Source organism: Bidens hawaiensis, unplaced genomic scaffold, assembly GCF_021521415.1.
Source record: "Bidens hawaiensis isolate Kalapana, Puna unplaced genomic scaffold, B.hawaiensis_p1.1 tig00001087_1, whole genome shotgun sequence".
NCBI classification, from domain to species: domain Eukaryota; kingdom Viridiplantae; phylum Streptophyta; class Magnoliopsida; order Asterales; family Asteraceae; genus Bidens; species Bidens hawaiensis.
In genome coordinates this window covers 264,248-287,888 of record NW_027491062.1, presented here as the reverse complement: position 1 = coordinate 287,888, position 23,641 = coordinate 264,248, and the positions used below count along the sequence as shown (strand labels likewise).

At 42.1% G+C, this 23,641-nt stretch overlaps 1 pseudogene across 1 annotated transcript in view; it reads left to right on the top strand.

Moving 5' to 3' along the window:
* The first annotated feature begins 7,247 nt into the window (after window positions 1-7,247).
* The window catches only part of LOC143558223 (labd-13Z-ene-9,15,16-triol synthase, chloroplastic-like), a 28,800-nt pseudogene continuing 12,406 nt past the window's right edge, over window positions 7,248-23,641 (top strand). Inside the window, exon 1 of the transcript XR_013139701.1 lies at window positions 7,248-8,623. The product of XR_013139701.1 is annotated as a labd-13Z-ene-9,15,16-triol synthase, chloroplastic-like (transcript). The remainder of the gene's footprint in view (window positions 8,624-23,641) is intronic.

Here is a 23,641-nt window from a genome sequence, read left to right as displayed (position 1 = left end):
GAACTTCCAACCAAGAAGGAATTTTGGAGAAACCTTCAAACCAAAAAACGCGGGTAGAAACCCACGTGACTTCTCTAAAACCTTCAGACCAACCGCTGCAAATGCGGGAACCTCCAAGTTTGCAAGGGACATTGCGGAAGCAATCGCCCCAAGAAGTGCCAAACAGATGTCCAACATCGGCACCTATGATGGTATATCCGACCCAGACGATCATTTGAACAGATTCATAGCGGGGGCAACCGTCAGCAACTGGACGGAACCTACGTGGTGTTATAAGTTCCAGATGACGTTGGTTGGAGCAGCTAGAGCGTGGTTTGACCGTCTACCGGTCCACCACATCTATGATTGGGCAGACTTCCAACAGAAGTTTAGCCAACACTTCAGCCAACAAAGAAAGTATATCGAAGAGCAATGGACAATCCTCAATTGCATTCGAGAGGAAGATGAATCTTTGCTAGACTTCATCACTCGCTTCAACTCAAAGAAGCTAAGTCTGGGTAATATTAGCGAAGATCTTGTTCGCGCTGCTTTCATCCACGGCACAAAAGACCCAGAGCTCATCCGCACCTTAACGGGTAAAGATGGCATGCCATCCACATGGGATGCCATCATGACAGCAGCTAAACGCTTCGCGGAAACGGAAAAGCAACTGGGTAGAGATCTTCCCCAGAGCACAAACCTCTACACCCAGAAAACAAGAGAAAACAATGTCCTTACCGCCCGATTAAACAAAAAGAGGAAGCTAGGCATTTGGCAGTCAAGGGTAAACTTTGACACCTCATCCGGCTCGCACCCTCGGTTAGGCGGAAAGGATAACATGCAGTCGTCGAACCGGAACTCCAGATGGACGCCACTCACCAAAAGCGTCACCGAGATATTCGACACCGAGAGGCTCCCATGGCCAAAGGCTCCAATAATCCGAGAGCGTCACAACGCTGATCAGAGCAAATTCTGTGACTTCCACAGGACAAGAGGCCACAACACCGAGGAATGCGTAGACTTGAAGGACATCGTCGAAGCATTTGTCAGAGATGGGACGCTCACGCACCTCGTGGCGTAATGAACGCTGAGCAGGCTAATGCGTGTAGAACCCCAGTTGGGGAAAACACGAATAAAACTGCAGCTTCAATGTCGAAGACTACATACTGCGTAAACAACGAGATTCTGAACCAGGTGAATATCGGCTCGAAAGGCTCGATGACACTCCCAAGAACATGGAAGGGAGCTCAATTACACAGTCTGCATGTAGATCAATTCCAAACTTGTAAAAGAAAAGGCCCAGAGCCACTTCTAATGGAAATGATTCTCCTTATCACATTGACGCTGATGGTCTTACATTTATACTTAATGAACTTTCCACACTGATATGCCGGTCTTCACCGCATATATAAGTGGGAAAACAAGTCGTTGCGTGTGGAAGGCGGCAAAACCCGCATAAACACAAAAAACGGCAAACCTTCACGCAGGTCAGTCATAGGTAAAGTTGGGTCATCCCACTAAATGAAAGTGCCGGTCCTACCCGCACAAATCATGATAGAGGAAACCGAACTAACCTATTGACAACCGCGCGTCGAACGGTTAATTTATTCAAAACACTGATATGCCGGTATTCACCGCATAAATAAGTGTGAAAAGAAGTCTTTGCGTGTGGAAGGCGGCAAAACCCGCATAAACACAAAAAGCGGCAAGAATTTCTAAGGAAAAGATGAGGAAAACCTTCACGCAGGTCAGTCATAGGTAAAGTTTGGTCATCCTACTAAATGCAAGTGACGGTCTTACCCGCACAATCATGATAGAGGAAACTGAACATTAACCTATTGACAACCGCGCGTCGAAAGGTTAACTTATTCAGAACACTTAGAAAATCTCTTAAGGAAAAAATGAGGAAAACCTCCACGCAGGTCAGATATAGGTAAAGTTTAGCCATCCTGCTAAGTGAAAAAGACGAAAGAGGAAGCAAAACTTTAACCTATTATCTGCCACGTTGAAAGGTTAACTTATCCAAAGTACTTAACAAATTGCTAAGTTAAACTAAAATATGCACAAGCGAATCATATATTGTTTATGCGGCAAAACAAGTGCCAAATTAAACTATAATATGCATGAGCAAGTCGTATAACATTTATAAAGCAAGAGTGACGGTCCTACCCGCACAAAGGATTTACATTCCATAAAAATTCAAGTGTTACAAGAATGGCCGGGTATCTACCCACCAACAAGAGTGTAAATCTATACAAAAACATAAACCTATCCTAACAGTGGGAAGGGATCTAAAGGTTCAAGCTTCAGGAGCACTCCCTCCAAACCCACTTGTACCCGCACCATCAGTTGGCTGTGGCGGTTCAAGGAAGGTCTTGAGAATGGTTAACCCATCATCAGCAGCAGCAACTTCGTTCACCTTCTCCACCACTGGATGCGGGAAGGCAGCATACTGGTTCACTGCTTGGTCATAAGCAGCTTCAGTATCCACATCATATAAAGGGAAGTTGGAAGGAGGGATGCCCTTCTCAACGAACCCTAGACCAAGCAGGAAGCCAGCCTTTTCCCCATCCTCATGAGAAGCGTTGAGGGCCGCGCTCATGGCATCGTCATATGATGTGTCCGTGAAGACCCGATGCACAACCTACAAAACAAAGATACAAGTATCAAAACCTTTTCTAAGTATAAAGAAAAGCGTGAAGACATTATGAAGCTAAGCTTACCTGCGACAACGCTTCTCGTAGAAGCCATTCCTTGGTAACCAGAGCCTCCTGGAGGGCAGCTTGAGCTTGGTTACGGGCGCGTTCAGCTTCACTTTTGTTAAGGTTGGCAAGCAACACTTCTTTAGCCGCAGCCTCTTCGACGCCCTTTAGCTTACGCTCAGTATGGTCAAGCACGCCCCTCTGGTCCAAGATCTCTTGGAGCTTCTTGGCGTCTTCCATGGCCAAGGCATCATGAGCCTGTTGGAGCCTCTCTAGTTTGGCTTTAAGTTCCTCATTCTCGAAGCATAGAGGCTCAGCAACAGCTTCAGCCTTGGTGGCCCTCTCAGTTGCGTTCCGTGCAGTTTCCTTAGCCAGCCGAAGCTGTTCGTTAACAGCTTGGGCAGCCTTGGAATAGGCCTCGAGACGGGCCTGAACTTCAACCTCGAGGGCCTTGAAGGCCTTCTCCTTCTCCGCAGCAACAGCGGAGAGCCTCCTGTTCTCCTCTCGGACAGCCCGCGCCTGAGCTACTTCTTGGATACGAGCTGCCTTTAACTTGTCGTTTTCACGACAAAGCAGCTCGACGCGCGGCTGCATCCGAGCTAGGAGAATCCGGAGCTCATTTGTCAGGCTACCCTCCTGGTAGCCTGACATTGCTTCCCCCAGCGCCCCACTTGGGGCGGCGTGGCGCGCCCACTCGACGCAGTCCACAGCCGTCCGAAGGGTGTCAACCTCCGGAGCAGTGGTCTCAACACCACCAGGGTTCCCCGCCACCTCATCGCTTTCGGTCTCTGAGTCAGACCGATTCACCGGATCGGCAGTGAAGGCAACCTTCGCCTTCCCCTTCTCGCCAGCAGCCTTCTTCTTCCTTACGAAGAATGGACCATCTGCGGATTCCTCATCAGAAGATGACAAGATTAGAGGAATTCCAGCAGAGGTTTGAGCATTGACAGGTCGAGGGTTAAACAACTCCTTACCTGGCCGCGTAGCGCTTAGAATCGGGTGGCCCGGCGGGTAGACCTCCACGAACCGATCCGCCGTTTGCTCAAGGATGGGCAACTCGTTCTCATCTAGAGCACGAGTACCCATCCGAGCAGGACCATCACTCTCACGCGGCTGCAGGAGAGACTGCAAGTCGTTTCCCTCTGAAAAAAAAAGAAAAAACGGTTAGAACAAAAACCCTAAATTAACGGACAATATGAAGCATACCGTAAGGGACAGAGTTCAAACCGTATTCGAGGACGATGGGAATCTGTGAGGCCTCCTTCCACACCCGGCTCATCCCGAGCATCACCATCCCGGACTCCGCAAAGCGGTAAACCGGAGACTGGATCCGGGAAACTTGGAGAACCATTCCGCCTCCTGGTAGTTGGAGGCGTGAAGGTTCGGGAGAGCTCTCCCGTTCTTGAACGTCATCGCTATGGGGACGACGCGAGCGGAGATATAGAAGAACTCCCGCTTCCAAGATCGAAGACTGCGCTCGGTAGCGCAGATCTTCAAACCCTTGATCCGATTGACCAAGGTATACCACCCCTGGATGCACCTCCAGGAATAGAAGGTCATCAGGCGGTCAACATGGGGCTCCACACCCAGAATGAGACACACCCACTCGAAATGGCGGATCTTGGCGATCGCCATTGGGTGTACCTCAGTCAGATGCACACCGTGTCTCTCCAGAACACGGTATACAAACTTCGTCAATGGGAACCTGAGATTCCCATAGACGAAGAATGCAGCGTACACCCCTATCTTGCCCTTGGGGGCATCGTACACCGTCTGATGAGGTGCAGGAAATTCAGGCTCGAAAGGCTCGAGCATGAACTTCTTGACGACGTACTGATAGAGGTCGGCCGGAAGAGCACACTGGCACTCGCCAGCAGTACTCTTGTCATCCTTGTCCGACGTGGACGACGGATTCTCGGCATACACGTCAGACTCCTCGGCGGTAGCCTCAAGATCATGAACAGAAGACATGTTTTGGATGTAAAGAAGAACGATTTCAGGAGAATGCTTGACAGAAAAGTTAGAGTATTCGCCGGAAATCGTTTAGAAGAAGAGAGGTGAAACTGAGTTGAGATGCAACCTCTCCCCCTTTATATACTCATCGCAATGAATGCGATGAATTTAATGCGGAAGAGAGAGGAAAACACTGGTGCAATGAAACTATGACACGTGGAAAAAGCAAGCTGGAAACAGCTGTTGACAGGACGCGTGCCGTAAACTTCGCGGCCACGCGCCCGAAAACTCACGCCCACGCGCCTGAAAAAGCGTCTGGAATGACCATATACTGTCACGTCGCCATAACTTCCTGCACGTCCTGACACTGCCAGAAGAAACCGTCGGACGACGTTTCAACAGTTTGGACTGTTCTTATCCTTTTACCAACTCTTCGAATTTCAAAAAGATTCAAAAAGATTCAAAAGTAAGCGGGACTATACCCCTTACCTTGGCAACCAAGTAACTATAAGACAGGTGCGAGTACAGTGTTAAGGCAAAACCCTTCACATACTTAGCACCTGCAGGGAATTGAAGCCAAGAATACCTCGGAAACCAAGTAACTATAAGACGGGTGCGGGTACAGTGTCAAGGCAAAACCCTTCACATACTTAGCACCCGCAGGGAATTGAAGCCAGGAATACCTTGGAAGTAAAGTAACTATAAGACGAGTGCGGGTACAGTGTCAAGGCGAAACCCTTCACATACCTAGCAATCCGCAGGGAATTGAAACCAAGAAGGATCTTCTGGGCCATGCTTGCGGAAAAGGGAATAACATCCCCGCATAGCGGGAACGTCGAGAACTAGATTGTTTGAAGCTCCAAGATGGAATTGGTTGTTTTAACATAATTGATCACTATATTCAAAACTACCAAAACCTCAGGGAGAATCTATACAAGTGGAACTCAACGCTCCTGACTTGCGAGGAGGTTACAGACCTACCCGCATCATACCCAAAGATCAAGCAGAAAAGTCGGGAATTTCTGCGTGACATTAGGACTTCCGCGGGAAGAATCTCCATGGAAAACCTTAAAACTAAAACCTTTTTCAAAACCCTTTGCTTAAGTCCAAAAGTTCACCTCACTTATTAACAATTCATGAGAAGAACATTGGACTGGGGGGACTTGAAGAGGTAGGTCCCAGCAGAGCCCAGTTGGACCCGCAAGACTCACCTCAAAGAGGGACGTCTGCGCAGTTGAACCCGCAAGACTCACCTTCAACAGGGACGTCTGCGCAAAGGCTAAACTCGCAAGACTCACCTTGAAGAGACGTCTGCGCAGAAACCAACTGGATCCGCAGGACCCACCATGCTCAGAGACGTGACGTCCTTACGCGCAGTACGCAAGCTGTCCCGTAGGAAAAGCCTCCCAATGGTCGACGTACTCCGCCTGTTCCCGCAGCAACGGATACTAGCCATCAGAGAAGGCTACCCGCGCAGCAAGGCTACACGCACAAGGCACTTAACTCTTAAATAATTCAGTAATGTCACCTGAAGAAGGAGTGAGCAAGCCGGGAACACTCCCGCACAAAGCCGGGAACACTCCCGCACAAAGCCGGGGACACTCCCGCACAAATGAGCCAGTCCGTACGATACTGGAGGATCTTTTGTACTGTACCTGACGAGGTATGGACAAAAGATCTGACCAAAGATACGACAGCTCACTGACAACAGTATGACGAGCAACACGCTCTTGTACTGTATGTCACTATCAGCCGCTGCCTACTCACCAACGTCAGAGGACGTGCGTAGCCTGCAGTTGGTGGAACAGGAATAGTACACAGCCGGCCTGGTCACTATCAGCCGTTGCCTACCCACCAACCACCAGCATGGCACGTGCGTAGCCCACAGTTGGCAGAACAGGAATACTATTCAGCCGGCTGTACCTTCTTGGAAACCTACCTTCGGCTATAAATACTCCAACACCTTGGAATGGTATGGACACATTACATTACATTATCTGATATCTTATTATCTTATCTTCTCTAGCAATCTCTTAATATACACTTATATTCAAGAGCAATCTAGTCTGATTCTCACGCCGGAGGGTGGTCACAAGGAGGTACCCCCCCTTCTCAGTGACGAGCTCACGGTGTCTGTTTTGCAAGTCATCAGAAGAACCATTTTTGCCGGACCTAACCCCTCGTGGGAAACATCTATTTAACCCCCAGATTATCCGTAATCTGCCCGGGGTCGATTAGTGTTTCTTCAGTTGGGGGTGCTTAATCATGGGATGGGAGTAGGTGATGATGATAGTGGTAATTTTCTGATATGAGAAGGTACGTTGATAAAGGCTAATGGGTGCAACAAACCATTTGGAGCAATAAGGATTTGAATGATAATTTTCATAAATTACCAATCTAGGTCAGCAAGTGTCATGTTCGGTACTTGCATAATTATGCAGTTTCAGTTGACAACAAAAACAGGAAAGGATATTATAACAAAGAGTGTGATGTGGCTAACTAGCTTTACAGGTATACACTATACATTTAGTTATAAAAAAAATATTTATTTATTTTATATTTTTAACAGAATAGATAAATAGGAATGGATAACCATTTTTGTTGTTGTTTCAGTTAGCTTGACCCGTTTTCTCTATTTCGGAGGAGGATATGATATTGGAAATATGATGGTAGATAATGATATTGGGAACAAGTGGAGACTTTGTATTTGAGCTTATGTATTTTCAAGCTTTGAGGAAACTTATGTACATATATCAATGTTAATATTCAGGCCTTTATGTTAAAAATGTAATGTAACTATCTTGATGTTATCTGCTGCAATGCACGGTTGTGTGCTGGTAGAGGTCGGTCCGGATGATAGATGATAGTGTTTTGGAGTCTTTTTAAGCTGTTTTGTCATATACCTACTAGTTTCTTATATCAAATGAGAACCACATATACATTATCATGACCCAGCCAATATGTGCTATAAATACAACAATGAATTGGCAGCATTGGACTCACTACCCATGTTCCATTATTTGCAAAATGGCCGAACAAAACAACCATGTGTTAGGGTGGTGGGAAGTGACAAACAACAACCAGCAGCTAGTACTTGTCACAACTTCATTATTGTTCTTGGCTATTTTATGGTACGCGTTCAAACCTTCAAACTCCTCAAATTGTGCACCACCATTGCCACCAGGTCCCCGCTCCTTACCAATCGTTGGGTACATTCCATTTCTAATTAGTCCGAACTTGCATACACAGTTCACCAACATGACTCACACCTAAGGTCCCATTTTCAAGTTAAAGTTGGGAAGTAAACTTTATATTGTGATAAACACCCCGGAGTTAGCAAAGGAGGTGATTCGGGACCAAGACCAGACCTTTTTTAACCGTGACCTAACCGTTGCTATCTTAGCAATATCCAACGGTGGCCAAGATATCGCATTCTCCGACAGCAACTCCAGCTGGCATAAGCTTCGTAAGATATTTGCCCATGAGATGCTAAGCAACAAGAATCTTGAAGCAAGTGGTTCTTTAAGAAGGGACGAAGTTAGAAAAGCTATAAAAAATGTTTTCGGTAAAATTGGTAGCGAAGTTAACATTCGTGATATTGCTTTTTCTACGGAGACAAATGTCCTAACAAGAATGATATGGGAAAAAGCCTCAGATAAATGGGTGAAAAACAGCAATCTTGGAGCTGAGATAGATATGGTATCTTCAAACATCTTTCATATACTTGGACGGAAGAATATATCTGATTTCTTCCCTGTCTTGCACGGTTTGATCTACAAGGTTTCGTGCGGGACATGAAGAAGCAACATAACAAGTTAGATCAACTTTTCACTAGCATCATTGAAGATCGAATCAAATCCAACTTAAAGAAGTCGCCAGACGAAGTGAGGCATGAAGGAAAGAAAGATTTTCTACAAGTCTTGTTAAGCTACAGGGACGAAAAAGATGAAACACCGCTTAACATGACCCAAATAAAGGCACTTCTCCTAGTAAGATTTATATTAACAAGTCTTAATTATTACATTCGTGTACCATCTAATAAATAGATCTAAAAGTTGAAAAAGAATATATTTCAACACAGGCTTAAAAAAGTGGAATATAAACTCTTGCAATTGGAAACTTTTGTGGACAAATTATGCCGTTGAACCAAGTACCAACTTCATTTCACAATCTTGTTCTTGAATTACTTGTCCTATTTTTAGAGCACATACGAGTTTTTATGTGGTAATTATGTTGTGGTAGAAGTAACTATAATACATATGTAGATGTCGTGCTCTAATAAAAAATAAATATTTATATCACTTAAATACTTATTACTAGTATGGTTAAGTATGGTCGCTTTCACATGAATCAGTAAAAAGTGCGAGTTAAACTCATTACTTATTAATTTATTAGCTAGGCGGACAGACAATATCAAACAGTTTAAAAAGATCTGTTTTTATGCACACAAGGCTACTTTAACTAGCTGTAAACAATTCAAAAAGAGGATGACACACTTCAGGTTTTGAGTTACGCAATCCACTAAACACTATGAATCCTGTCAATTGGATAAACACCTAGACATGAATCGTCAGTTAATATTTTAAGATTGATAAGCAATTACTAGACACAATAGTTTGTTTATGTTGATACACAGAACCTAATCCGATTAACTGGCACAATTAAACGTGGTCTACCTAATTACTAGTTTGTTAATATAAGATTTTAGGTAAATTAATGATTAACGATAGCAGTTCAATGACTATAAAAACTTGATCCTAGCAGCTGACGAACACAACCTATAAATTGATGATAAACCCTATTCCATAAACAACTCTTTAAGCAAACAAAACTAACATAAAGAAAGATTAATAATAAAATCAATCAAACTCTAATCCTATAATAAACGGAAAACATAGATATGTTTAGTTACATGCAAAAACCCTACACCGAAAGTGGTCACAATAAATTTAGTCTTGCATTTGCATGATGATTAGCTCGCCTATGTGTTGAATGGGAGAAAACATGTACTGATTGATGAACCAGGAGCTCCGAGATGGTGCAAAATCGCCCTTTAGGTCGTCTATAGCTACCGCAATAAGATATATGTCGAATGGGGGCTGAAAACTGATTTTATAGTAATTAGGTTATTTTTTTCCGTGTTTGAACTCTTTCGCGTAGCGCAAAGAACAAATTAGTCGGGTCTTGTTCTTTTCTCCTTCGCGTAGCGCGAAAGATAACTCTTCAACCCGTCGTGAAGGGGCCTCTTGGTAGGGAAATTTGGCATTTTATATTTTATGCATCGGAACACGTGCCGATCACTTCCGTTCATCCCAAGCGTCAATCCAAGCTCGTATATCACCTCCATAAGCATATTAGCATTCAACGACTGAAATACATGAAATATACCTGACCATCACATCCCCACACTTCCCTAAACCATAAATTAATTAAAACTAAATATTTAATACGCTAGATTACATGAAATATACCTTACCATCACATCTCCACACTTACAATTTGCTTGCCCCCAAGCAAACTATCATGAAAAAAAAACACCTCGATCGATGGTTCGCCAATTATCATTAATACTAGTATGGTCTAAGGTCGTACTCAATTCCCAAGACTTATACTATTAAGACTGACAACCCAATAAACACATTTTGATGATGCATTCAAAACGACGGAACCACCCAAACAAGTTTACTTTGCTTCCGGCTAAGGCACACATGATCACGCCCCTCACAAATATATCTCTCCTCTCGGTTTAATATTTGGACCAACATAAAGTGTGCTAGTATCTCTATGCCCTTAAAACCAAGTATGAACTCAAATTAATAAGCTTGCAAGCCAGTCGTCTCTCCACATATTAAAAATATAGATTTTACTAGATCATTAACGAGGACGGGGTTAAAATTTACTGCTTACAAATTTTAAAAATGAGGTAAGTGATGCCCATAACAAGCTATACAAATACACTCTTAACAAATTAACTAGAAAATCAAAGTAAATTATGAAAACGAAATCACCTGAAATAGGTAACATGTGCGTACTCGTGATAACCTGCAAAAAAATCTGTCTTCTCCAAAGACTCAACTGTGTCTGCAAAGTCTCAAAAAGTGTAGAAGCCTTGCTTCTCACAACTATTAAATTAAGTCTTTTAAATGATTTGTAAAACAATTATTTTTAATTACCAAGTCGAGTTAAAAATTTCATAATTAAATTTGTTGAACAAGTAAAAATGTTAAAAGACCTAGCTCATTTTCGTAGGAATCACGGTTGCATTTAGCGTATACAACAAGCCTTTTAAACCCCGTGGTAGCCCGGGTAGACAAGTATGGTCTCGTGAGAGTTTATAGTGAACTACACCCATAATGTTCAAATACAACAAAATATACAAATTTTAAAACAATAGCCAAATAATATATATATATATATATATAGAGAGAGAGAGAGAGAGAGAGAGAGGATAGTTCAAGAGAAAAATGATATTATTGCAAGAAATGTGAGAAATTAATATGGACCACTAGTTTTATTTTAAGTTTTAAATGCTTAAAGCTAAATAAAGAAAATATTAATTATTCTCTTTCTTCAATTAATATAACTAATAAACCATAATACTTATCTATTTAATTAATATAACTAATTAAATTATTATAATTAGAAAATATTAAGAACTCATTTATTTTTATAACTTACTTTTTGTTTTTAAAAATTTTATCCTACACAAGTATAACTTATTCATATATTAAAATTTCTTTCTATCCAAAACTAATTTCTTCCAACTCAATATATTAATATCCATCTACACATACTTACATTATAATGAATAATACCAAAAACTATTTTACATGTATTTGCATTAGATATCAACAAAAAACATACAACCTACACAAAAACGTATAATCTACACTTTTTCTAAGAATAAGACAACATATAACCTACACACGAAAACATGTAACCTACACACAAAATTCATCATCAATAAAATACACATGCACACGAAAACATTTAACCTACACACGAAAAACATATAACCTACACATGAAAATTTTATTTTACACAAATACAATTTATTCATACATTAATTTCTTTTTATTCAAAACCAATTTCTTCAAACTCAACATATCAATATCCATCAACACGTAGTTACATTGTGATGAATAATACAAAAAACTATCATACACATGTTTGCATTAAATGCTAATGAAAATTATACAACCTACACAAAAACATATAACTTACACGTGTTCTAAGAAATAAAAAAAACATATAACCTACATACGAAAAACATATAACATACACATGTGTAGGATATGTGTATCTTTGTGTAGTTTATATAATTGTTGATGTCGAATTCCATATGTAAGTTGTATGCTTTTTGTATGTTATACGTTTTTATCGCTCAAAACAAGTGTAGGTTATATAACTTTGTGTAGATTGTATATTTATTGTTTACATTTAATGGACACATTTGTATGATATTTTGTATTATTACTAGTAAGTGTGCCCACGCTTTGCAGCGGGAACACAAGGGATATTTATTCGGTATGAGTTCATTGTGTGGTGGAGACGCGACGAAAGTTCGATGGCATTTATACAGTTTGTGACAAGTACCTTAATTCTCTGTAGGTTAATACAAGAGATGCTAATGGAGATCGAGTAAAAAGAATGGTAATGAGACAAAGTGGTTGAGTTGCCTTTAAGATCACAAGACAACTTAAAAGGCGTTACTCATTTGTGTTTACTTTTCATCATCTCAATATATTTTGTATAGAATTCATTTTAGTTTTGTTATGATTTACTATATTTGTTGTTCTACTTTTATTAAAGTTTTCTAGTTAGTAGCTGATGACGGGGGTAGCCCAAGGAAATAATAAAATGGCTGTAACACATTAACGCTAAAAGGGTTAAAAGGTTAAAAGCTTCGTTTACCGCCCAAACTTATGTAAATAAGCACCCACGTGCTACAGTACAATGTCACATCACTATTCACATCATTGTCCCTTCTGAGCAAAGGACATATTCAGAGAAAGTACTATTACTTTATCTATGGACCATCGGTCCAAAGCTTCCCGCCCAACAATGGTCAACTCTCTAGGCAAACTGGAGGGGAACTAGTTAGTTACATCTGAACTAAAAGGCTTACATCTCCTCACTTATATAAGAGATGCTTAGCCATAAACACAAGACAACAGATCTGGAGTTAATACATACTCCTTGATCTTCTCTTCTCTCTTAAGAAATACATACTTTGATTATTTCTTTCTCACTTCACAAATATCTTCATAGCTTCACCAAAAACATCATTCCAAAACAGATCCCAAACATCACGGTTCTTGATCATCGGTGAACTATAACAACAAACAACTAACTAGTGAACCTCCTTCTACGTTTTGCAAACGTAGAGGGACACCACGACCTGCGTTAGGCTAATCTGAACCCTTGAAGCCTTTTAGCCTAACCTGTCGATTAACTATCATTAGTCTTATCTTTGTTGTAACAACAAGTTGGCGCCATCCGTGGGACTATGCCGCTTACTTTATCATAAAGACCAGTAATGTAGCTCCATCACCATGTCAGAAGGTGGATCTCCTGGAGAAGTTAATCAAGTGTCAAAAACACCGACGCCGAGTTCCGGACAAGAAACCCCGGCGACCACCTCGATCTTTTCCACTCCGGGAGGAACTTCGACGGGGCCTTTGCTCCTCGATTTTTCACCTTTTCGAACACCAACCCCTTCACGATCTGGAGTTCCTTCTCCTCATGCAGGAGTCACGAACACCCCGGAACGTGTTGACTTGACTTTAGAAGGGGTATCACGGAATTTCTTGCAACTAAGACATCTTCTTAACCAACACGTGAGTCAAGAAAGAGATAAGGGGATAAGGATAAGGCTGGATTATGACGAATCGGAGCCCTCATTATCGCTCGGACGACCACCTTCCCCTCTGACTAGCTCACGCCAGGCTGCCTCTCTTTTTGAAGCTGGTCCAAGTATAACCTCTCAACCCTTTAACCCATCTCCCTACACCTATGGGAGATCAAGCCCAACGGCTTTCCCTTTGTTCACTTCACAACCCCTTGGACACGAGACCACTCTCGACCAAATATGGCAGTCACCAGATTCAAATGCTCCTCCTACAGCCACTACGTGAGAACATGCCATGTCGGTCTTGCCCTTGGCTCGAAGTGCAGCGATGAACACTTCCATGGGAACAAACCAAGCAGCAACAACACCTGAAAGCCTTCAAGGCTTCAACCTTATGCCTAAGATGATGGCTCAAATGATGGCACACCTCCCTTGGACCCAGCTCATCAACCAAGCATTGGGTACTCACCAAGGAACAACAAGTCATAATCCTGCTGTAAGGTTAGATGAAGATTTAGTAAGACCTTACAAGCCCAGTAACCTATCTTGTTTCTTTCAACAAATCGCCGATTATGATTTCCAAACAAAAATCAAAATGCCACCCCATATAAGAACGTACGATGGGACTGAAGACCCCGAAGATCATCTCCAGGTTTTCACTGGGGCGGCCAGAATCGAAAAATGGTCCCATGCTGAGTGTTGCTTGATGTTCATGCAAACGTTAGTCGGATCGGCAAGAATATGGTTCAACGACCTTCCTGCTCAAAGCGTTCGAAGCTTCGACGATCTGAGCAAAGGCTTCTTGGCCCACTTCTCACAACAAAGAAGGTACGTCAAGGACGCCACGGTCATTTTCAGATAAAACAAAAAGATGATGAAAACCTTCGAGACTTCATCGAAAGGTACAAGAAAGAAGGGTTACAATATGTGGGGGCTGACGAAAAAATGAGGGTGGCAGGCTTCGTGAACGCCATCACCTCCAAGCACCTCACAAGGGACTTTAACAAGTGCCTGCCTAAAACCCTTGAAGAAGCTCTTGAACGAGCCGAGGCACATATTCGAGGCGAGGAGGCTGTTGATTTCAAAGAGCAACGAAAAAGAGCTCCTAGTTGGCGAGGCAACAGCCCCAACCGAAAGAGAGGGAACTACAATCCATAGGATAAATATGCAAGGAGCTCGGATCAACGAAGGCCTAAAGGTCGGAACCCTCTAAGCAGGGAAAAGACTGTGAACTTCACAGCCTTAACCAAAACCCCTCAGGAGATCCTTGCCACTGAAGAAGTAAAACACAACTTCCGACCTCCTCGACCTTTTCCCAAGAGCAAGAAGAACGAAAACTCCACTCAATTCTGTGAGTTTCAAAGGTCACCACACGAACGATTGCTTTCAACTCAAGAGAAGAATTGAGGAAGCCGTTAAGTCTGGGGAATCGGCTCATTTGGTGAAAGGGGTCAAAGACAAGATGGCTGAAAGAAAAAGCAAAGAAGTAAATATGGTGCATATAGACCAAGGTGTTCCCCACAAACGACAACTCTTGGGAACTTCAATGCATCTGCTTCCCACCGCCTCAAGGTAACTTACTCTCAAACCCTCTAACGGTGGAAGCGAACGTGGGAACACTCCAAACAAACAAAGCCTACATCGACACAGGGGCGGCCACAGAGATCATGTATGAAAGATTCTTCAGCCGACTGAGCAAGGAAGAACGTTCAAGGCTTCAACCCTCCGAGTCATCTATAAAAGGTATCGCCGATGTACCCTTGAAGCCTTTAGGCCAACTAACCCTTGATGTCTGTTTTAGTGAAGGCAGGATGAAGAAAACCAAACCACTCACTTTTGTGGTCATCAATACACCTTCCAACTATGATATAATCATAGGAAGGCCTGGGCAATGTGCATTCAACATGGTTGTCTCGGTTGGTCAAGGTGTTGTGAAGTTCCCCACCGACATGGGAATTGCAACCCTTCAACCTATCCAAGAGGTTTACACAGTTGAAGGGGAAAGCTCAAAAAGCAAAGACGAAGAACAAGGCTTAATCATAAACCCCAAGTACCCTGAACAAAAGGTACGGGTAAACACAAGCCTCTCCAAAGAAAAACTTTCACACCTTGAAAAGCTGTTGATAAACCACAGCGATGTCTTTGCTTGGTTCCCAGAAGACATGACAGGCATCCCTCGAAGCATTGCAGAACATGAGCTAAAAATACCTCCTGACATTAAGCCTGTTGTCCAAAAGAAACGGATCCTGGCTCCAGAAAAAAGCTTGGCGGCATGCCAAGAAGTTGAAAAGCTTGTACAAGCCGGAATCCTACGTGAGGTCAAGTATCAATCTTGGGTGGCTAATCCTGTCATGGTTCAAAAGCCTGACAAGTCTTGGAGGATGTGCATCGACTTCAAAGACTTAAACAAAGCATGTCCGAAGGATTGCTACCCCTTACCCGAGATGGACCTCAAGGTTGACTCTTTAACCGGCCATCCCTTTAAGTGTTTTCTCGATGCTTACAAGGGTTCTCATCAAATTCTCATGAAAGTAGAAGATGAAGAAAAAACCACTTTCCACACGGACAAGGGTATTTTCTGTTAACAAAAGATGCCCTTTGGCCTACGAAATGCCGATGCAACCTATCAACGTCTGATCAACAAAGCATTTGCTAGCCAAATTAACAGAAACCTGGAAGCTTATGTTGATGATCTGGTAATCAAAAGCAAAACCGAGCATCAAATGCTTGAAGACATACAAAAAACCTTCCAAAACTTAAGAAAGATCAACATGAAGCTTAACCCTGGAAAATGCTCGTTCGGGTTCGAAGAAGGCAAGTTTTTGGGGCACATTGTGGGGAAAAAAAGCATAAAATCTAATCCCAACAAAGTCCGGGCTGTTCTCGAAACCAAATCTCCACAAAGCAAGAAAGAAGTTGAGAGTCTAAACGGAAGGCTTGCGGCCTTGAAGCGTTTTACCTCCAAGCTTGCTGAGAAATCCTTACCCTTTTTCAAAACACTAAAAGGTTGCACCAACAAGAAATATTTCAGGTGGACGGAAGAAGCAGAAGAAGCCTTCAACAAAATGAAGCAACACTTGGCTTCACTCCCAGCTATTGCAGCCCCTGAAACGGGAGAATTGATCTCTGTCTATCTCTCAGTTGCTGAAGAAGAATTAAGCGCGGTTCTAACCATCGAACGAGACAAAGTTTGGGTACCCGTTTATTTCTTTAGTAAAACACTAAAGCTGGCAGAGGTCAAATATCCTCCTTTGGAAAAACTTGCCCTGGCCTTAATTCAAACGGCCAGAAGGCTTCGAAAGTACTTTCAAGCACACCCTATACAAGTGGTCACTGACCAACCCATCAAAAGTGTGCTTGAGAAACCAGAAAATTCAGGCCGATTGGCCAAATGGGCTGTGGAACTAGGTGAACATAACATCACCTATGTCCCAAGAAAAGCTATCAAAGCCCAAGTCTTGGCGGACTTCATTGTAGAAATTCCAAAGCAAATCATTCCTGAAATACATACAACTGCCACTGAACCTTCTGACCCTGAAGCCTGGAAGCTTTTTACTGATGGAGCTTCCAGCATCGAAGGGTCAGGAGCTGGGCTCATTTTAATCAACCCCGAAGGGTTAGAATTTACATATGCTCTTCGACTTGAATTTCAGACCACCAACAACGAAGCTGAATACGAAGCATTGATCGATGGTCTGAAGATTGCCAAAGAGATGAAGATCCAAAAGCTACAAGTCTTCACAGACTCGTTGCTTGTTTCAAGTCAAGTCAATGATAGCTACGTAGCCAAAGAGCCCAACATGAAAAAGTACCGTGAAAAGGCAAAAGGGTTGCTGACCACGTTTCAAAAATGCACCATCAAACAAGTCCCAAGATCACAAAACAAGAGAGCCGATGCCCTAAGAAAACTAGCATCCCTCACATTTGCACACCTTACCAAGAAAGTGTTGGTGGAAGTGTTGAAAACTCCTTCAATTCAAGAATTGGAGGTTCAAGATGTAATTACTGAAGAGGGTCCCAATTGGATGACTCTCATAGAAAAGTTCCTCAAGAATGGTGAGTTACCTTCAGACCATACTGAGGCTGAAAGGGTTCGAATCAAATCCAGGCAGTATGTCTTGCAAGGAGAAATGCTTTATAAAAAGGCTTACCTTGCACCACTACTAAGATGTGTAGGCCCTGAACAAAGTCAATATCTGATCAAAGAGGTTCACGATGGTATATGTGGAGCTCATTTTGAGCCAAGAACGGTGGTTGCAAAACTGATGAACCTTGGATACTTCTGGCCCACCATGCACCGAGATGCAACGGAACAACTCAAAAAGTGTGAAGCTTGTCAAATTCATGCACCGGTTCCCAAAAGCCCTAAACATGATCTAGTCCCCATCTCCTCGGCTTGGCCATTTCACAAATGGGGAATGGATATTGTCGGTCCATTCCCACCGGCCAAGGGTGGGGTAAAGTTTTTGTTAGTAGTTGTTGACTACTTTACCAAGTGGCCTGAAGTCAAACCACTTGCAAAATAACGGGCAAACAAGTCATCGACTTCGTATGGGAAACCATCATTTGCCGCTATGGGTTGCCAGGGGTGTTGGTCATGGACAATGGGAAACAATTTGCTGAGAAGCCTTTTAGCACATGGTGCAAAGAATTCGGAATCACTCAAGTATTCAGCTCAGTCGCATACCCACAATCCAACGGCCAAGTCGAAAGAACAAACAGAACCATCGTTGAAGGAATCAAAACAAGGTTGGGAAGGCACGACAACAACTGGCTTGAAGAACTCCCAAACGTTCTATGGGCAATAAGAACAACTGAAAAAACAAGCCACAAACGAACACCTTACAGCCTTGTGTTCGGATCGGAAGCTGTAATCCCAGCCGAAGTCGGAGTTGTGACTCAAAGAACACTCAACATGGACCTCGAATCAAACAACAATGAGACCATGTTGAATTTGCAACTCCTTGAAGAAATTCGTGATCAAGCGGCAATTCAAGAGGCCAAGTACAAGCAAAAGATGGAAGCCTATTATAATGCCAGAGTGAAGCATGAACGCTTCAAGCCTGGAGACCTTGTACTCCGAAACAATGAAGCCAGCAAAAAAGAAAATCAAGGAAAGCTTGGCCCAAAGTAGGAAGGACCATACACAATCCTCGAAGCCCACAAGGGTGGATCCTACTGGTCGACGCAGAAGGCAAAAGGCTTCCAAGACACTGGAACGGAAAAACCCTTAAAAGGTTCCATGCCTAGTCAAAATGTAAAAATGTATTTCAAGAGATGTACAATTCTCCTTTTTGTGAAACAACAACCTCTTGAATGAATGATAAACTTTTTGTCATAACTTGTCTTTACTATCCTATAATCAGGTTGAGAACCTAGCAAAAAACTCCATGGCAAGGGCCATGTAAGGGGATGAGCTCCCAGGCCATATCGCTCAATAGGTTCAAGGGTTAAATGGACCTATATAAGGGGTGAGTACCTATATCAATTCAACTCCATGAGACTTAGAAAAATTTTCAACTAAAACTTGTCTCATAGACAGGTCTGAACAGCCTACACCAATTCGTTCCTTAAACTTCAAACAAGTTTACGAAAACTAAAAACATACACTAAGTAGTGATATAAAGGATAGCCAACATGTGCTTTTTACCTAATGAAGCCTTGAAGCTAATAGTGACTGCAGCACTAAAACTTCTTAAGGATAGTTAGTTAAAATCACATCAAACTAACAAGACAAGCAATCAACATACAAATGCATAGAACATCATAAGTTCATAAACAAGGCCATTCTAAGGCCATAGCCAAATAGCATCCATACATAATAAACCGATTAAGGCTAAAACAAGGAAATCACATGGATTCCCAAGAAAATGTTCAAAGGCCGTAAAGGCCAAACACAACCACAGGGCAGAAACTTTAAGAGTTCCACGCCAAACCTACATTGTTTAGAGTTACGTAACATTGTTTTAAAAGTGCTAAGATAGCTACGAATAAAATGTTCAAATATCGGAAGCAGGCTTTGAGGTACTAGCCTTGCCACCCTTGGCTTTCTTTGGCTTCTTAACCTGCGGAGCAACATCAGCAATGGCTGAGCCTTCAGGGTCTGCCACATGAGGTGCGTCACTTCCCCAGGATAAGGTCTCCTCACTATCACCGGAATGGGAACGTTTTCTCGATAAAGACTCGAGCACCTCTTTAGCAACCTTCTCATCAAGACCATCCGGCTTCAAACCCTGCAAAACTGAAAGTGGTTTAACATAGCATGATGAAACCGCACCCACATAGGGGTAAGTAAGCCTTTCCATCGCATGAACTGAACCAGTAAAAAGCTTGTAGGCTTCAGGGTTGAACAAAGGAGATTTCTCCATAGGCTGACCGGTTTCGTGATGATGAAAGCCTGCAATAAAACCCAAGTGCTTTCCATGGCCTAGTATCTTCGTATAAACGTCACCTAGCACTGAGTTAAACTCCTTAGAATGAAGCAAATAGGACACAACTTGCTGAAACCCATGCTCGATCAACTACTTGATATCTTCAGAAGTCCAGGTAACTGAAGCTTTCAACCCTTCCTTCTCCATCTCGAAGGCTTTCTTTTGCACCTTAAAAGCTTCACGATCAGCACTCAATTTGGCCCTATCAGCCTCCATGGCCTTCTTCAACCCCGCCACCTCAATCTCATGGCCCCGAGACAACTCTTCAATCTTTTTCACATACACCTTCTCTTTCTCAGAAAAACCTTCAACACTTTTCTTCATGACCGACATAGAAGCATTCATCTCATCCCTCATGTTCATAAACTCCTCATACTCCTCCATACTCTTCCTAAAACGGGTGACACCTTCTGCCAAAAGGGCAGAAACGTTGGTATAGTTCAAAATCAACTGGTTTAGCAAAGAATCACCTTCCATCTTGGAAATAGTATCACGAACCACCGGGGGAGCAAAATGAGCCAAAGCATTGGCACAAACCTCAGGATCCTTGAAAGAATCACCAACCCTGACACTCCATTCCGGCACATAAATGGCACCACCATCCAACCCTTGAACGACTGGCGTCGCAACCTTCTTGCCAGTCGACTTCTTCTTCTTCGAAATCACCAACTCCTTTTCCTTCTCAACCTCCATAGTCAGACCCTGGTCATCAAAGGCTTGAATGTCATCGCTAACCTCAACTGGCTCATGAGAAGACGAGGTAGCAACAGATTTCAGCAAGCGTCGTGTAGAACGACGAGTAGAAGACTTTGGAACGGTGGCCTTGGTGAACCCTTTAACATTTGCAACCCCAGCATACGCATCACCCTCAAAACGAGCCTCCTTCCCACGAACAACCGAATCTTCCCCAACAACAGCCGCAACATCAGTAAACCCAACATCCGAAGTGTCATCACTCTTTAAAAAGTCCAAGGCCGACATGACTGCAAAAAACAAAAAGAGTTCATTAACAAACTTGTCAACAAGATAAAGCAAAAACAGAAAACACAAATGCATGCCCTTATTATCCCTCATAAGCACGGGATTCCGATTAGGCTTATCCCAAAGTTTACTAATGCCTAATAATACAAGGAGATGTTCGGGGAAAGGGCGAAGGCGCGAAGGACATGTTCTAATGGATTTCAAAAAAGCCTCGTTCAACTCAGACTCGGCCGGTTCCGGTTCATTCAAAACGGCTTCGGGTTGTCTCCAAATAGGCTTAAACGGAAGGATAGAATCCGAAACAAAGAAAAATCGGTCCTTCCAATAACCAAGGGTTGTAACCGCCGAAGAAACCAAACACACATCAACCTTGGTATGCTCGAACGTATACGAATCACCATTTTCGCTAGGCGAAAGAAACGGCGAAAGTTCAACAGTGAGGGGTCATAACCTAGGGCTCTACACAAAACTTCAAAGTGCAGAACCCTAGCGAGCCCTAGCGGATGGATTTGACCGAACAATATACGGTAATACTCAAGAACATTCAAAACAAAAATCGAAAAAGGATGCCGAAGGTTGGAAATTTCAAAGTGCCGATAATATAAAGCAATGAAACCCGCCGGACAACGATCAATCGAAGAATCGACCGGCGGAGCAATCGGTTTATACTTTAACCCTATTCCCCACTCAATACAAAACGATTCAACCTCCTCTTGGGTTAATCGGGAAAAACTGATCGAAAGATCCTTTTTGGCAACCATAATTTTGAAACAAAGATGAAGGATCAAGACTAACATGTGGGAAGATTGAAGGAAACTTGAAAGTGTTTATGGTGGAAACTTTTAAAGAAAAAGATAGAAGAAAATGAATAGTTATCTAGTTAATAACTGTTAATAAAAAGCAATTATTGGAAACCGCATTCTGACAGTTACAATCACATCAACTGTCACATCAACAATTCAAAAAAATAACCAAAACTGAACAAAGGTTCGAAGCCTTCAAGCCTTGAAACCTTTAAGCAGTAAATAAAACATGTGCAAAAGTCTGAAGCCCTTGAGCATACTCCTCAAAAACCTCTGACTTGGGGGGCTGATGACGGGTAGCCCAAGGAAATAATAAAATGGATGTAACACATTAACGCTAAAAGGGTTAAAAGGTTAAAAGCTTCGTTTCCCGCTCAAACTTATGTAAATAAGCACCCACGTGCTACAGTACAATGTCACATCACTATTCACATCATTGTCCCTTCTGAGCAAAGGACATATTCAGAGAAAGTACTATTACTTTATCTATGGACCATCGGTCCAAAGATTCATGCTCAACAATTGTCAACTCTCTAGGCAAACTGAAGGGGAACTAGTTAGTTACATCTGAACTAAAAGGCTTACATCCCCTTACTTATATAAGAGATGCTTAGCCATAAACACAAGACAACAGATCTGGAGTTAATACATACTCCTTGATCTTCTCTTCTCTTTTAAGAAATACATACTTTGATTATTTCTTTCTCACTTCACAAATATCTTCATAGGTTCACCAAAAACATCATTCCAAAACCGATCCCAAACATCACGGTTCTTGATCATCGGTGAACTATAACAACAAACAGCTAACTAGTGAACCTCCTTCTACGTTTTGCAAACGTAGAGGGACACCACGACCTGCGTACCTGTCCATTAACTATCATTGGTCTTATCTTTGTTGTAACAACAGTAGCATTGTTGTCTATGTATGTCATAATCCTCACATATCATAATTAATTAGTAATAATGAAATATTATAATAAAATTATCGTATGTTCTTAATAATAAAATGACCATTAATAACATTTTTAACAACATAAACTTAACTATACACTTAACTACATTTTAATCACTAATAAATATAAATATTATAATAAGTTTTAATCACTAATAAAAATAAGTTTTAATCACTAATTATAATAAGTTTTACGCCCTGCTTGCGATGCACGCATATAATGTATATATGTGTGAACCCTTGGGTGGGCAAAAGTAAAATTGCACTAATTTTGACGTTATTTTACTAATCACGTGAAAATAACGTTAAAAGTGACGGAAGGTTAATCAGGCATCATGTGGTGGCGTTGATAGCCGAAAGACAAGGGCACATGCACCAATCAGCCGGTGTCCCGATGATTGATTGTTATGTGCCTTATGTCCAAGGCTTGATGCAAAACTACTATCGAGCCGGGGGTCTCACCGGAAGCAGCATCTCTATCCCTATGGGATAGAGGTAAGGCTGTCAACATCTTACCCTCCTCAGACCCTACCATAGCATTGCTATTGGTGGGATATACTGAGTACGATGATGATGATGAACTAATTATAATGAAAGGACCAATAGAAAATCTAAATATAGAGTTAAAAAAGAAAATAAGTTTTCAAATATATGTAAAGTGGTTTTATGCGGTTTTTGGACATTCACATCAAAGGAAAACTTAACTGTCAAAAGTGTCGTTTTCGGGTCACCTTTCGAAAGTTTCGGAAGATTCCTTTTAATACATCAACATAAACTGAACATAACAATAAGATAATTTATATAAGTTTATAACATCTTATTTATGTTCATATTTAGTGAAAACATTAACCATGAATCAAAATCTGAAAACTATTATACAAGGTTTTCCAAGCTCAATCTTCTCTTTCTTGTGGTCCCATTCAAAGTGATACCTGCATGCAACATATTATTGCAGAGCTAGAGTCAAATTACCTAAATACCCTTAG